Below are 15,000 nucleotides of genomic sequence, written 5' to 3'. Positions count from 1 at the left end.
GCAATAATTTGAGAATGGAGCAGAGTGAATGTGATTGCAGAATACTGAAAGCACAAGTTCCATTGGGCTGGAGATGCTGTAAAGATCACGGGTAATATGTGACTGGTATCTTAGAGATTGAAAAATACCCCTCGGATGATGGGAGGATGATTTAGTTAAATGGTTTGGGCCAAGATGGAAGAGAATGGTGCGATCAAGAAAAAATTGGAAGTGCACTGTGACCAGCAATGGTAGTCTGGTTGATACAGTGATACAGTGATACATATATATATATATGGCATCATGTAAAAGCATTCATGCAGGTTCATGTAAAAGCACCAGTGCACTACCATGTAAAAGCAGCCAACACATTCTGTAAAGTGGTTGGCATTAGGAAGGGCCTCCAGCATGGACATCGGATGTTAAATGATGATGATGATGATGATGGTGATGATGATGATATTGTTGGCACTCCGTCGCTTATGATGACGAGGGTTCCAGTTGATCCGATCAACGGAACAGCCTGCTCGTGAAATTAACGTGCAAGTGGCTGAGCACTCCACAGACACGTGTACCCTTAACGTAGTTCTCGGGGATATTCAGCGTGACACAGTGTGACAAGGCTGACCTTTTGAATTACAGGCACAACAGAAACAGGAAGTAAGAGTGAGAGAAAGTTGTGGTTAAAGAGTACAGCAGGGTTCGCCACCATCCCCTGCCGGAGCCTCGTGGAGCTTTAGGTGTTTTCGCTCAATAAACACTCACAACGCCCGGTCTGGGAATCGAAACCGCGATCCTATGACCACGAGTCCGCTGCCCTAACCACTGGGCCATTGCGCCTCCACGATGATGATATATATATCTATATATATATACATACAGTCATACAGTCATTGAAACCATGTTAAAACTAAGACACTGGGGCATGATATAGTCTTTCAAACTGTTGGATCTTGATTAACTATTGAACCCATACCAATATGGAAGGCAAAATAATGATGAAATGTCAATTCTTCAAAATTCTTTGCAAGATAGATAACAAAGTAACAAATATGCTCAACAGTTTACAAGTTCACCTTTTAGTTTATTGTATATTTATTTTCTGTATTAGCATGACTGGGATAGTTTGTTTCATTTAATCAGGGGCATACATTATGGATGTGCTAAGTGCTAACCACCTGCCAAAGATGGTAAATTTTCTTTATGATAATTCTTTTCCTCAAGTGTCATTATCTAATCTGGCCATAATTATTTTCAAATGAAATATTACACAAGGACATGCAGGCCAGGTTAGAGTCCTATTATGTGCAGAAATACCCTTAAGTATGTATGCTTATACTGATGCTATGGTAGTAGACTTAGTCCAACAGGACACCTTGTGACAACAGCCCCTACATACCAATGGTTTAAATTAAAATATTTGTCTATATTTCACAATTGTATTTCCTGCCAGTTGCTAACATCTCAGGTGTGAAAAACTAATGGATCCTATTTGCCAGTCTGCTAGTCTCATGCAGTCACAGTTTACATTCCTTGATAAAAGGAAGTGGTAGTTCGATTCCCAGACCAGGTGGTTTTGATATGTTTGAGAGCAAAACATTTCATTTTACATGGCTCCACTTCACTCAGCTGAAAATGCATACCAGTGACTTCTGAGAAGTTAACCCTGTGAAAAACTGGTGTTCCGTTTAGGGGTAGAGGTATTTGTACTTGCAGTCACTTATATATAATGGAAAATGGGGCAAACTCCAGCCTTAATGAGCCAGTAGGCCTATGACAGATCTAAGACCAAAGAGTTAGAAGAGCTAAAACAATAGTTATAGTTGTGTCTGAAATCTTGACAATTGTCATTAACAGGAGAGCATCTGCATAATATGTTGGGTTTAACCCTTTAGTATTTAAGCTGGCCCAAATATTCTACCTGTTTTATGTTCAAACTGGCCAGTTCCAACCTCTCACACCTACCCTACTATATCATTCTGACAACAGACAATCACATATTTGACTTCAAAACAAGTGAATAAATGTGCATTACATTTGACAGAGTAATTTGATTGCTAAAGGGTTAAAGAATGGCTCGTGCAATGTTAGACGTGTTAAAGAAAATCAAATGTTCATGTATTCAATGGTAGTAAGAGAATTAGATTAAAAGTTTGTATGTCACAATTTCAGTAATGCAACATTATGTGCGACTTATATATAATGATATTAGAAAATTTAACGGTTTAATAATTACTGTCATAGTTATAAATTATTTATGGAAATAACTTCTGTCTGGTTAACTTCTGTATGACAGAACACTGAAAACGACCAAATTAATTGACAATTTTTCTGTTTATTTCTCTACTCATGAATGATTGCCACCCAAGTTTTATTTGCTGTTGAGTATATTTGCTACTTATGGGGTGAGTAGAGGGTGGATCAGCCAGGTCAAAGTTCAGCTTCAGTGACCAAATCTAGTGATGGAACAAATAACAATGTTCCACAAATTTTGAAGAGTAGCTTGATTACAGATTTTATTATTTTCTAATTTAGTCTTATCCTAAAAGTATGTGGCTTCAAATTTTGGCACAATGCCAGCCTTTTGGGAGTGAGGAGTTAAGTTGATTACATCGCCATCAATGTTCAACAGGTATTTGATTTATCAACCACGAAAGGATGAAAAGCAATGCTGACTTTGGTGGAATTTGAACTCAGAATGTAAAGATAGTTGAAATGCCCAGAAAAAGTAAGGTAGTTCTAATACTAACATATCTTTGCTCCAGAATTGAAACAAGAAAGTTGGAGAATGAAATTTTGGAAACTAACTACAGAAAGTAGGCCTCTAAGAAAAAAAATAATGATTCCTATTCAAGTCACTAGATCTTTGTCAAACCACCAAAAGTATAATAATGGTTTCAAAGTTTGGCACAAGACCAACAATTTTAGGGGAAGGTGTAAGTCAGTTACATTGCTCCCAGTGCGCAATTGGTTATTTGTTTTATCAACTCTGAAAGGATGAAAAAGGCAAAATCAACCTTGTGGTGGAATTTGAATTCAGAGTATAAAGATGGATGAAATGTGGCTAAGCACTTTGCCTAGCATGCTAATGGTTCGGCCAGCTTGGTGTCTTATAGAAAGTATAATCATATATGCAATAATAGAAAGGATTATTATAGCAAGTATGGTTTTATTTTCAGTGTAAGGATGACAATGGTAACGATGATGACGATGATGATGATGATGAAGGGGAGGAGGAGGAGGAAGGAAAGTAGTGGTGGAGTGGTGAAAGGGAAATAACAATAATGACATAAATATATATTGCTACTTGCATAAAAGGAAGAGGCTGTTTTTCTCTTGTATTATTCTAATTTTTTGTATTTCTTCCCTCCGTCCACACATTCATCCAGCAGTTACTTTATACCATTTTCTAGGTCTATAGTATACAGTGCTACTTGTCAGATTTGCCAAAGTAATTGATTAAACTGTTTAGCTTAGTCCAAATTAACACCTTGCCATGCTTTCCAATAAGAAAGGCCAAGTAATGCTTGTTTGGTGATTGTAGAAGAAGATATGGCATGGCTTTCCTCTAATGAAATTTTATTGCCTTCTTTGGATATATTAGAACTGGTTGTCATTTATACGGAAAGTAAGCTAAAATGACATAATAGCTGTGTGGTTAAAAAGTTTACTTTGCAACCACATATTTTCAAGTTCATTCCCACCACATGGCTCTATTGGCAGGATTCTGCCACTATATCCTTGGGTTAACCAATATCTTGTGAATAGAATTAGAGAATCTCCCTATCTCTTTTTTTCTACACATCAAAAGCATAAAAGAAGTGTTTTATATTTTTATAATTTCCTCTCACAGTCAGTCTTTCTAATATTGGTTTCAAATTTTGGCATGAGACCAACAGTTTAGAGTACTTATTTTATTGAAGGGACAAAAGGCAAAGTTGACCATAGTAACATTTGAACTCAGAACATAAAAATGGACGAAATGCTACTAAGCATATTGCCCTGTGTGCTAATGTCTCAGCCAGCTTGTTGCCTTTCGGGTTCTTAATATTGATTTCAAATTTTGGCACAAGGCTATTAGTTTCAGAGGAGAAAGCGAGCTGATTGTATCAATTCTAGTGCACAACCGGTCCTCCTTTTATCAACCTCAGTGGCATCTGAACACAAAATAAAAAAATAGATGAGATGCTCACTAAACATTTTGCCCAGCATGCTAATAATTCCGACTCTGCCAACTCAGAAGAGTTGCAAGAGATTCCAAAGTCGTCTGGAGGCTGTGGTTGAAGCCAATGGCGATTTTATTGAATAAATTTCCTCTTTAGCATTTTAAGATATTTTTATGCAATTTTAGTAAATATATCTGTTAAAATGAAATGTCAGTGTTATTTTCATTTTTGCGTAATTTAGATGACAGTTTATTCACCCCACTTTGTATATATATATATATATATATATATACACCCAGAACCATGCTAATAGCTTAGAAGTGAACTTAGAAGTTCTCAGTTTTCTGAGAATTGATTTTGATAAAACTTTTCCCAGCTGGTTTCCACACTATGGCAACATCGTTGTCATGTTTTCATTATTCTGTGTAATGTTCTTTCTGTTTTATTTCAGATTCTTCAGTTTTTGAGTGAACCATGCTGATGGACGTCAATTTACGTCGAAAGATGTCTTATGGGCGACCATGAAAGCTGCAGCAAAGGCAGCCCAACCTGCTACTATTATGTAATAGACAGATTCTATGACTAATAGGGTTTTTGAAGTTATCTGTCCAAATGGTGCACATGTGGCTAAATAATTCATTATGTTAATGAATGTTATAATATTGCAGCATAATCATGGTGTTCTGTTAAATATATACTCAATGTATGTTTAATATGTATCATTACCCTTCATTTTCTTAAAAAAGATGTCTAGATAGGCTATTTTCATTCAAAAGCTATTAGCGTGGTTCACTCAAAAACTGAAGAATATGAAATAAAAAAAGAGAACGGTACACAAAACAAGGAAAACATAGCAATAGTGTTGCTATAGTGTGCAAACCAGCTGGGAAAACTTTTATCAAAATTGATTCACAGAAAATCAAGAAATCCTAAATTTCACTCCTAAGCTATTAGCGTGGTTCTGGGTATGTATATACAACCTGCTTCTCCACAGTTTCCATCTGCCAAATTCACTCACAAGGCATTAGTCATACCAGGGCTATAAAAAAGGACACTTGCCTAAGATGTCATGCAGAGAGTCTGAACGGCAGACCACATGGTTGCAAAGATTATTTACAGAAAAATATTTATCTTTGTACCTTTATGTTTATTTATTTGAGACACAAATTAAGAAGTAAATGAAAAAGAATTGGTTGTTTTTCCCCTTTCTTTTTATAGTGTTGTAGTGGAGTCCTGTTGCTACTGTAACGATCTCCTTACAAAGTGCGAAATCTAGATTGTGTATAAACCTTGAAAGGATGGTAAAGAACTAGACAAATGTGAAAAAGAGATTTCATTGACTAAAGAGATAAGTAGCCTCTTTCACACCTGTGTCTGATTTAATGGGGTTCTTTGTCTGGTGAAAATTCAGCACTTAGAATTGGCGGAAATAACAATGTATCAGGTAAAATCAACATTTTGGAACAATGTTTTGAACTTTCTGCACAACAGTCTGACAGTCACTAAATCATCACAAATGGTGTCTTAGCTAACAGCTCAACACTACACACACACACACACACACACACATATGCAACCGTAAGGAGCTTTGTCTCTCATGTCAACTTACGAAGATAGTGCTTATTTCTAGCAATGCTGGTACCACTTTGTACCCTCTGTCACTTTAGTGATGTCTATAAATTGCCTTTAGATTTTTAAATTGCTAATAAGCCACCAACATTATACATACATACATACATATATACATACATAAATACATACATACATATACATACATACATACATACATACATACATATATATATATATATATATATATATATATATATATATATATATATATATATATATATATATATATATATACAGGTAGACGTAGGTATGCACATACCTGTACGTATATATGCATATACTCATTTATTATTTGTTTTACATAATCGAACGCCTGCGTCATCCCTGTTGTAAGTAGTTTTTTTCAACTTTATATTTTCTGATGCGACTCTATCTCTTTCTCTATCACTTTTCCCCCTCTCGTTCTTCCTCTGTTACTACTACGTATCTCTCTTTACCCCTCTCGTTCTTCCTTCTGTTACTACTATATCTCTCTCTTTCCCCTCTCGTTCTTCCTTCTGTTACTACTATATTCCTCTCTTCCTCTCGTTGCTCACCTATTCTTCTACTTCCTCCCTTTGTTTCTCCCTCTACCACTCTCTCTCTCTCTCCCTTACCCCTGCCTGGTCACATGCTTCCGGTCACTAATCCTTTTCTTTCTTGGCTATCACCGAGCAAACACGCGAACTTACTTCGTCCCTACTTTCAGTTCATGGCTCACAGCGTTCACATACACATAACTTTTCACGTCTGGCCGCATAGCCTTTTCCGCTTGTTTTCATGTCTTGTTTTTTTTTCCGTTTGTTTTCCTGTCTTGTTTTTTGTCCGCCACTACATTCCTCCATGGCACAGGTTTAATTTGTGTATACAAATTTAATTTGCGGTCCATGGGAAGAGCCGTTTTAACGATGCGTCCTGCCCAACTCTTCGAAACGCCAGTGTTAAAATGGGGGTAACTGATGAAGGAAAATGTTCTCTATGTGGCTTGTGTGTTTTCTGTACTCTGGTTATTATTATTTTCTTGGCTACGTTTTGTTTGCAATGTCCTGTACCTAGATATGCACCTATATATACAGGTAGACGTAGGTATGCACATACCTGCACGTATATATGCATATACTCATTTATTATTCGTTTTATACCTATATATATATATATATATATACATACATACAGGGGTTGGATAAAATAATGGAAACACCTAGCATCATAGCATCATGATTTCTATCTATAAAACCGTCAAAAGCTTGTTTATTTTTATGTTTTTTAATTTCAGTCCTTGTGCCTATGGTAGAAAGGATCTAATTGAGGTAACATTTCCCTTTTCCTTTTTTACTTTCTTCTTGTTCTTTTCTTGTCTTGTACATTACTTGGCAACTTCACTAATGCCGGTGGCACATAAAAAGCACCAAGTACACTCTGTTAAGTGGCCGTTTTAGAAAGGGCATGCAACCATTTAAACTATGCCAAAGTTTACATTGGAGCTCAGCACAGCTCTCTGACCCATCAACTCCTGTCTGACCATTCTTGTTATACCAGCATAGTAACTGAATGTTAAATAATTGGACATGAAACTCAGCTTGTGAAGACTTATTGGGGCAAGCGAAAACGAAATTGGGATGGCACCTGTGCCCAGCGTCGCCTTTCTGGCACTTGTGCCCGTGACATGTGTAACGATTTTCGAGGACTGGTGAAACCGGATGGCAACACCAGGCTCCAATCTGATTTGGCAGAGTTTCTACAGTTGGATGCCCTTCCTAACGCCAACCACTCAGAGAGTGTAGTGGGTGCTTTTACGTGTCACCCACACGAAGGCCAGTCCTCAGTCAAATCGTCCAACCCAAGCTAGCATGGAAAGCGGACGTTAAATGATGATGATGATGATGATGATGATGATGATGATGATAATAATGATGATGATGATGATGTGTGTGTGTGTGTATGTGCATGCATGAATGTGTACCTACACGCACATACTCACATATACGTGTGTATGCACTATTATCATTTTACAGTTCTATATTTAAGAGATGAGGAATTATTTACATTATTTACATTATCTACATTTGACGGATATTCGTCCTCATCTTGTTTGTTGTTAACACAATGTTTCGGCTGATATACCCTCCAGCCTTTGTCAGGTGTCTTGGGGAAATTGCGAACCTGGGTTCTCATTCCTATCGATGTTACTATTATTATTATTATTATTATTATTATTAATCAGGTCGCTGCCGTGAATCGAACTCGGAACCTTGGGGTTAGTAGCCCACGCTCTTAACCACTACGCTCTTAACCACTACGCTCTTAACCACTACGCCATATACCCATGGGCATATGGCGTAGTGGTTAAGAGCGTGGGCTACTAACCCCAAGGTTCCGAGTTCGATTCATGGCAGCGACCTGATTAATAATAATAATAATAATAATATAATAATAATAATAATAGTAACATCGATAGGAATGAGAACCCAGGTTCGAAATTTCCCCAAGACACCTGACAAAGGCTGGAGGGTATATCAGCCGAAACGTGTTAACAACAAACAAGATGAGGACGAATATCCGTCAAATGTAGATAATGTAAATAATGTAAATAATTCCTCATCTCTTAAATATAGAACTGTAAAATGATAATGTAAATAATGTATTATCATTTTATTGTCCACTTTTCCATGCTTGCATCACTTTTCTGTGCTTGTTGGATGGAATTTGTTAAGTCAGATTTTCTACGGTCAGATGCTTTCCTATCAACAATCCTCACTTGGTTTTATCTTTCAATCTATTATGTTTTATTTTTGGATTATCTTTCTGGCAAAATAAATTTAGAAACCTATTATTATTCATTGGCAGAATTATTAGAATGTCAGACAAATGCCTTGCAGTCTTGGTCTGATGCTTTGTGTTCTGAGTTCAAATTCTGCTACAGTCAACTTTACCTTTCATCCTTCTAGTGGGTCAATAAAATAAAGTCTAATTCAAATATTGGGAATCAAATAAAATAGATTGTGTCCTACACCCAAATATCTGACTTCATGCCTATGCTAGAAATTCTTGTTGTTGTTGTTGTTGTTGTTGTTGTTGTTGTTGTTGTTGTTGTTGTTCTTCTTCTTCTTCTTCTTCTTCTTCTTCTTCTTCTTCTTCTTCTTCTTCTTCTTCTTCTTCTTCTTCTTCTTCTTCTTCTTCTTCTTCTTCTTCTTCTTCTCCTCCTCCTCCTCCTCCTCCTCCTCCTAGAATAAGGGCTGTGGATGGCAGAAATTCTTGACCTTCATATAAAATACTTAGCAGAAAATTGATAAATTTCTGCCCTTCACTTCACTTGAAATGCAACCAATGACAGTTCAGGATCTAATTAAAAAAATAAAAAAGATATCAGTAAAGTAGTTGGTTGGTTTGATCAAGTAAACCCTTTCTATCTAATACAGATGTCCTAAGCAAAAATAAGGAAAACAACATCGATGTCATTTTAGGGTAATGAATACCAGAAATAATAAAGCACTATGCCAAATACCTTGCTGGATTTGGTTACATCCTTCCATACTGTGAGTTGAAATTGCATCAAAATTGTTGTTTATTTTCATTTTTTCCAGGTTCAGGAAAATAAGCACAAGGGATTGATATATATATACTTTGGCTATGGGTTGTGCCCACAAGCAAATTATATGGCCTTGCAGTGTATAATAGGAATTTTTTTTCCTTTTCTCATGGTACCAGAGAAGAGAGATATAGAAAGCTCCCATATAGTTTGTAGCATTATATTATGACAGATTCTAAATTGCCGTTGGTTGAGAGGTGTTTGGTAGCCAATGTGAAAAATGAGAAATTTATTGATTATTTTTCTGAATGGGTTAGAAGATTTTAGAGCATAAAGAAATAAGACAGTTATTGGGGAAAGGTCGAAACTATATTTATTTTTTGCACAGTATGTTTGGTGTACAGAGAATTCCCAGCCAAGCGAAAAGGTTTGAAAACTCACTATGCTACATCAATAAAAGTGAATGGAAGTTTCCAGAAAGACTAAATTTTTAAATGTATTTGTCATATCTAATGTGAGGTACTATATATATATATATATATATATATATATATATATATATATATATATATATATATATATATATATATACACGCATGCATACATATGTATATATCGTCAATGATCATCATTTTAATGTGCACTTTTCCAGGTTTGCATTGCTCAGATGGAAATTGTTGAAGCAGATATTTTCACTGTTGGATGCCCTTCTCATTGCCAGCTTTCACTCTTGTTTCCAGGTAAGGTAATATTTTTCCATGATTGACATGATTTTTACTGAAGATTGGAAGTGAACAACTCTATTTCTATGATGTTTCTATGATGTCGACACTCATTTACAGTGTCAAGGTAAAGATACACATGGGCACACACACACACACACACACACACACACACACACACGCACAATATGGTCGAAGATCGCATGAAGATTTTCCTCTACCATGTTTGAGAGGTAAATTTCAGATAGCTTTCATTCTTTGGGATTTTTACTAGACATATTAACTCGGCTTTAACTTACATATTGTGACATAACATTAAAGAACAGACTGGGAACTTACACAAATTTCTGAACCTAATCACATGATCATCCTCTGCCAATCAAAACATATCCAAAACAGATACTAATTTGAGCCATGTTCTCTCTATAAAAACAAGAGAATTTTTAAATTCCAGTCAGAAGTGATAGAGTTACAGCATAGCTCCATGTTTTTCTATCTCAACTTTTGAAAATCAGAGAAATCTTGGAAACCAGATAAGTATTTAAAAATTAAAAAAGAAATCTTTAAAAATTGAAAATATAAAAAATTTTTTAATGAATTCCTGTGCATTTCCAACTTCTCTTTTCTATATAACATATATGTATGTGTGTATGTGTGTGTGTGTGTGTGTGTGTGTGTGTGTGTGTGTGTGTGTGTGTGTGTGTGTGTGTGTGTGTGTGTGTGTGTGGTATTTTAAACTTTATAATATATGCACATGTTTTGGTAAATCAACTGACAAGATTACACAATTATTTGGTGAAATGACATAATCTTATTGATTCACTTCTTCAGTGTTCTTGGTAAGAAATACAAAGTACAGTGTTAGCTTTGCTGAATACATATCCTTACTAAGCAAATTATTTACTATGCAAATGGAGTGACAGAATACAGGATAACAGGGGCAGTAGGATGGAGTAGATAATAGATAGAAAGATTGATATGAAGAGGGTGGTGGAGGTCATGCCCTCTCCTACATATTTAGGCAAATGCAGATAGACACTCATACATACAACTGTACACAGCTATACATAATAGAGAGAAGACAAAGTAAAAAGCTAACCTGGGAGCACTGTAGACTTAATAGTAAAGACCATAACAGTAACAACAACAACAACAACAACAATACTAGCCCCAATGCTAACACTGATGACAATAATAATAGCAAGAATACCACCAACTACAGTATGAAGAGCTATTGTCATATCTCAGAGGTCGTCGTCGTCGTCGTCATCATCATCATCATCCTCATCATCATCGTTATCATCATCATCGTCGTCATCGTCGTCGTCGTCATCATCTTCATCATCATCATCATCATCATTTAACGTCCATTATCCATGCTGGTATGGGTTGGATGGTTTGACTGGGCTGGCACTCTGGAAGGCTGCACCAGGCTCCAGTCTGATTTGGCATGGTTTTCTGTGGCTTGATGCCCTTCTTAACGCCAACCACTCTGAGAGTGTAATGGCTGATTTTACGTGCCACTGGCATTGGTGCCATTTGCGTGACACCAGTGTCTGCCATGAATGTGATTTTGCTCAACTTGATGGGTCTTCTTCTCAAGCACAACATAATGCAAAAGGTCTTAGTCATTGCCTCCATAAGACCCAACACTCAAAAGGACCTCAGCTACTTTGCCTCTGTGAGGCCCAATGCTCGAAAGGAACTCATATGCACACACACACACACACACACTTATATATACATACATATATATAAAATCAAAATAAGTAACAGTATTTCAAGTAGTAATGCAGTATGACCATTTCAAGTGGCTCCATTTAATTGAACAATGTAATCATGTTCAGTTCTGTTCAGTTATAATAAAACAATTCTATATTAATCTGATAGGTTACTCTACACTTATTTAGAGTACAAATTTATTATTCTCAAACAAAATTCTTGTTTAAAAATAATATATATATATATATATAGGAGAGTATTGTAGTTTGCTTGAAGCATTGTGTATTGTTTGTAAAGAATAAAAAGTTTTGAATGGTACACCGATGCACTATAATACAAAAAATGGACTATATACCTGTTGTAATTTAGTTATCCATAGTCCGATGATATGACTCCAACTAAGAATATCTGAAGAAGGAATTGTATTCTGAAATATCATCGGACTATGGATAACTAAATTACAAGAGGTATATATTCCATTTTTTGTATTATAGTGCATTTGTTGTATCATTCAAAACTTTTTATTTTATATATATATATATATATATATATATATATATATATAGATATATATATATATATATATATATATATATATAGGCGTAGGAATGGTTGTGTGGTAAGTAGCTTGCTTGCTTACAACCACATGGTTCCAGGTTCAGTCCCACTGCGTGGCACCTTGGGCAAGTGTCTTCTACTCTAGCCTCAGGCTGACCAAAGTCTTGTGAGTGGATTTGGTAGACAGAAACTGAAAGAAGCCTGTCGTATATATGTATATATACATATATCTATCTATCTGTATATATATATATATATATACACATACATACATATATATATATATATATATGTATGTGTGTGTATATGTTTGTGTATTTATGTTTGTCCTCCCAACATTGCTTGACAACCAATGCTGGTGTGTTTACGTCCCCATAACTTAGTGGTTTGGCAAAAGAGACCGATAGAATAAGTACTAGGCTTACAAAGAATAAATCTTGGGGTCGATTAGCTCGACTAAAGGCGGTGCTCCAGCATGGCCACAGTCAAATGACAAACAAGTAAAAGGGTAAAAGAGTATATATATATATATATCATCATCATCGTTTAATGTCCGCTTTCCATGCTAGCATGGGTTGGACGATTTGACTGAGGACTGGTGAAACCGGATGGCAACACCAGGCTCCAGTCTGATTTGGCAGAGTTTCTACAGCTGGATGCCCTTCCTAACGCCAACCACTCAGAGCGTGTAGTGGGTGCTTTTACGTGTCACCCGCACGAAAACGGCCATGCTCGAAATGGTGTCTTTTATGTGCTACCCGCACAAGCCAGTCCAGGGGCACTGGCAACGATCTCGCTCGAAAATCCTACGGGAGCCAGTCAGGCGGTACTGGCAACGGCCACGCTCAAAATGGTGCATCTCATGTGCCACCCGCACAAGAACCAGTCCAGGGGCACTGGCAACGATCTTACTTGGCTTGCCGGGTCTTCTCACGCACAGCACATTTCCAAAGGTCTCGGTCAGTAGTCATCGCCTCGGTGAGGCCCAATGTATGAAGGTCTTGCCTCACCACCTCAGCCCAGGTCTTCCTGGGCCTACCTCTTCCACGGGTTCCCTCAACTGTTAGGGTGTGGCACTTTTTCACGCAGCTATCCTCATCCATTCTCACCACATGTCCATACCAGCGCAATCGTCTCTCTTGCACGCCACAACTGATGCTTCTAATGTTCAGCTTTTCTCTCAAGATACTTACACTCTGACGGGTATTCACATTGACATTACATATATATATATATATATATATATATATATATATATATATATATATATATATATATATATATATATATATATATATATATATATATATATATATATACTTACATATATATATATACATATATATATATATGCATATGTACTTAAGTGTACACACGCACACACACACACGTTTCTTTTTTTTAACTTTTCCTTGAAGACGGATTCTGTCTGAAACGTTAGATTTTTCCACTTCTCCACAGCAAATTCTCTGTACTCTCTTTTATCTTTGATTGCCAACACAAACTGACACCAACCTCTTTGGAGTTTGTTTGATCATACATAAATATATATATATATATATACATTATTGAAATATTCCCGTTTATTGATGTTAATGAATATACTTCTCCTCCCCTTCCTCTTTTATGTCATCATCATCATCCTCATCATCCTTTTATATCTGCTTTTCATATTTGTTGAGAGGGTTAATTTCTTTGACATGTCTCCAGAGAGAAGAAGCTACGAAGCAGGCTTTAAGCTCATCTGCTGGCATAGGTTTAGAGGACCACATGTCACTCATACATGACTGCAATACCCAACCTTGCCTGGAACCATATGAATTTACTATATTTTGAATTTACTAAATTGCTTAAAATAGATGCTGACAATTTTCATTTTATCTGAGAATACTGATTCACAAGAATTGTCTCATGCAAGCAATTCAGAAGATGGTTCAAGTCAAGTCTCATCAAAATGATCCAAAACAATAAATGATGAAATATAAAGCTTCAAATCTCATTGTTTTCCATTTTTTTTTTTGGGGGGGGGGGGGAACACGTTCTTTTAAAAACTACTGAATAATTTACAGATATTTTGAATGAATTATTTTTGTAATCACTGTTTTTCCAATGTCTGTTTCAGTGCTTAGGGGCATAGAACATTTTTAGTTTTTTCTGTGCAGTTAAAATAAACAGATTTCTGCTGCTTACAATTATGGAAAGAAACAGCACACAGATGACCATGAGTAAAACAGTGTAATTCCTTAGTGATTCTAAAGTCTCTAAGACCATGTTCAAGAGCTTTGTTTGGTGTTCACTGCAAATGAAAAGTACACTGGAAACTGAAGCCATTTAACTTGAAGGGTACATGTGTCGGGACTGAAGGAAATCCATTGTAAATTGATGTGTTCTGAGGGCCATATAGATTTATAAGAATAATAATTGAGGCTTATTTCTTTGCTATTAGCTGATATGGTGGAATTGAGTCAATTTAATATCTTTAAGGGGTAATTCACCAATTTAGAGAGGGATACTACAAAGTCCAAAGACTTATACAAAACACACTCTTCAGGAAGATCCAAATGCTTAAAATTCATCTCATTTACTGTTCCATTTATTGGGGCTTGTATAGTTCTTATATAGTTCTTGAATCCATTTATGATCTTTGAGGTAGAGATGGATATCTAGATACACTTTTACTACCAACTCATTTACATCCTGAGATTCATTCCTG

At 36.2% G+C, this 15,000-nt stretch overlaps 1 long non-coding RNA gene across 2 annotated transcripts in view; it reads left to right on the top strand.

Annotated features, from left to right (window-relative positions):
- Window positions 1-15,000, top strand: part of LOC149137257 (uncharacterized) — a 119,055-nt gene that overhangs the window by 69,044 nt on the left and 35,011 nt on the right. For both annotated transcript variants that reach the window (XR_016240784.1, XR_016240786.1), the window contains exons 2-3: window positions 7,033-7,066; window positions 9,938-10,025. This is a non-coding gene — a long non-coding RNA (uncharacterized LOC149137257). The remainder of the gene's footprint in view (window positions 1-7,032; window positions 7,067-9,937; window positions 10,026-15,000) is intronic.

The sequence above is a fragment of the Octopus bimaculoides genome, chromosome 2 (assembly GCF_046866305.1).
Source record: "Octopus bimaculoides isolate indiv1 chromosome 2, ASM4686630v1, whole genome shotgun sequence".
NCBI lineage: Eukaryota > Metazoa > Mollusca > Cephalopoda > Octopoda > Octopodidae > Octopus > Octopus bimaculoides.
Note: the sequence above shows the minus strand (reverse complement) of the source record. Positions and strands in the feature narration are given on the sequence as shown.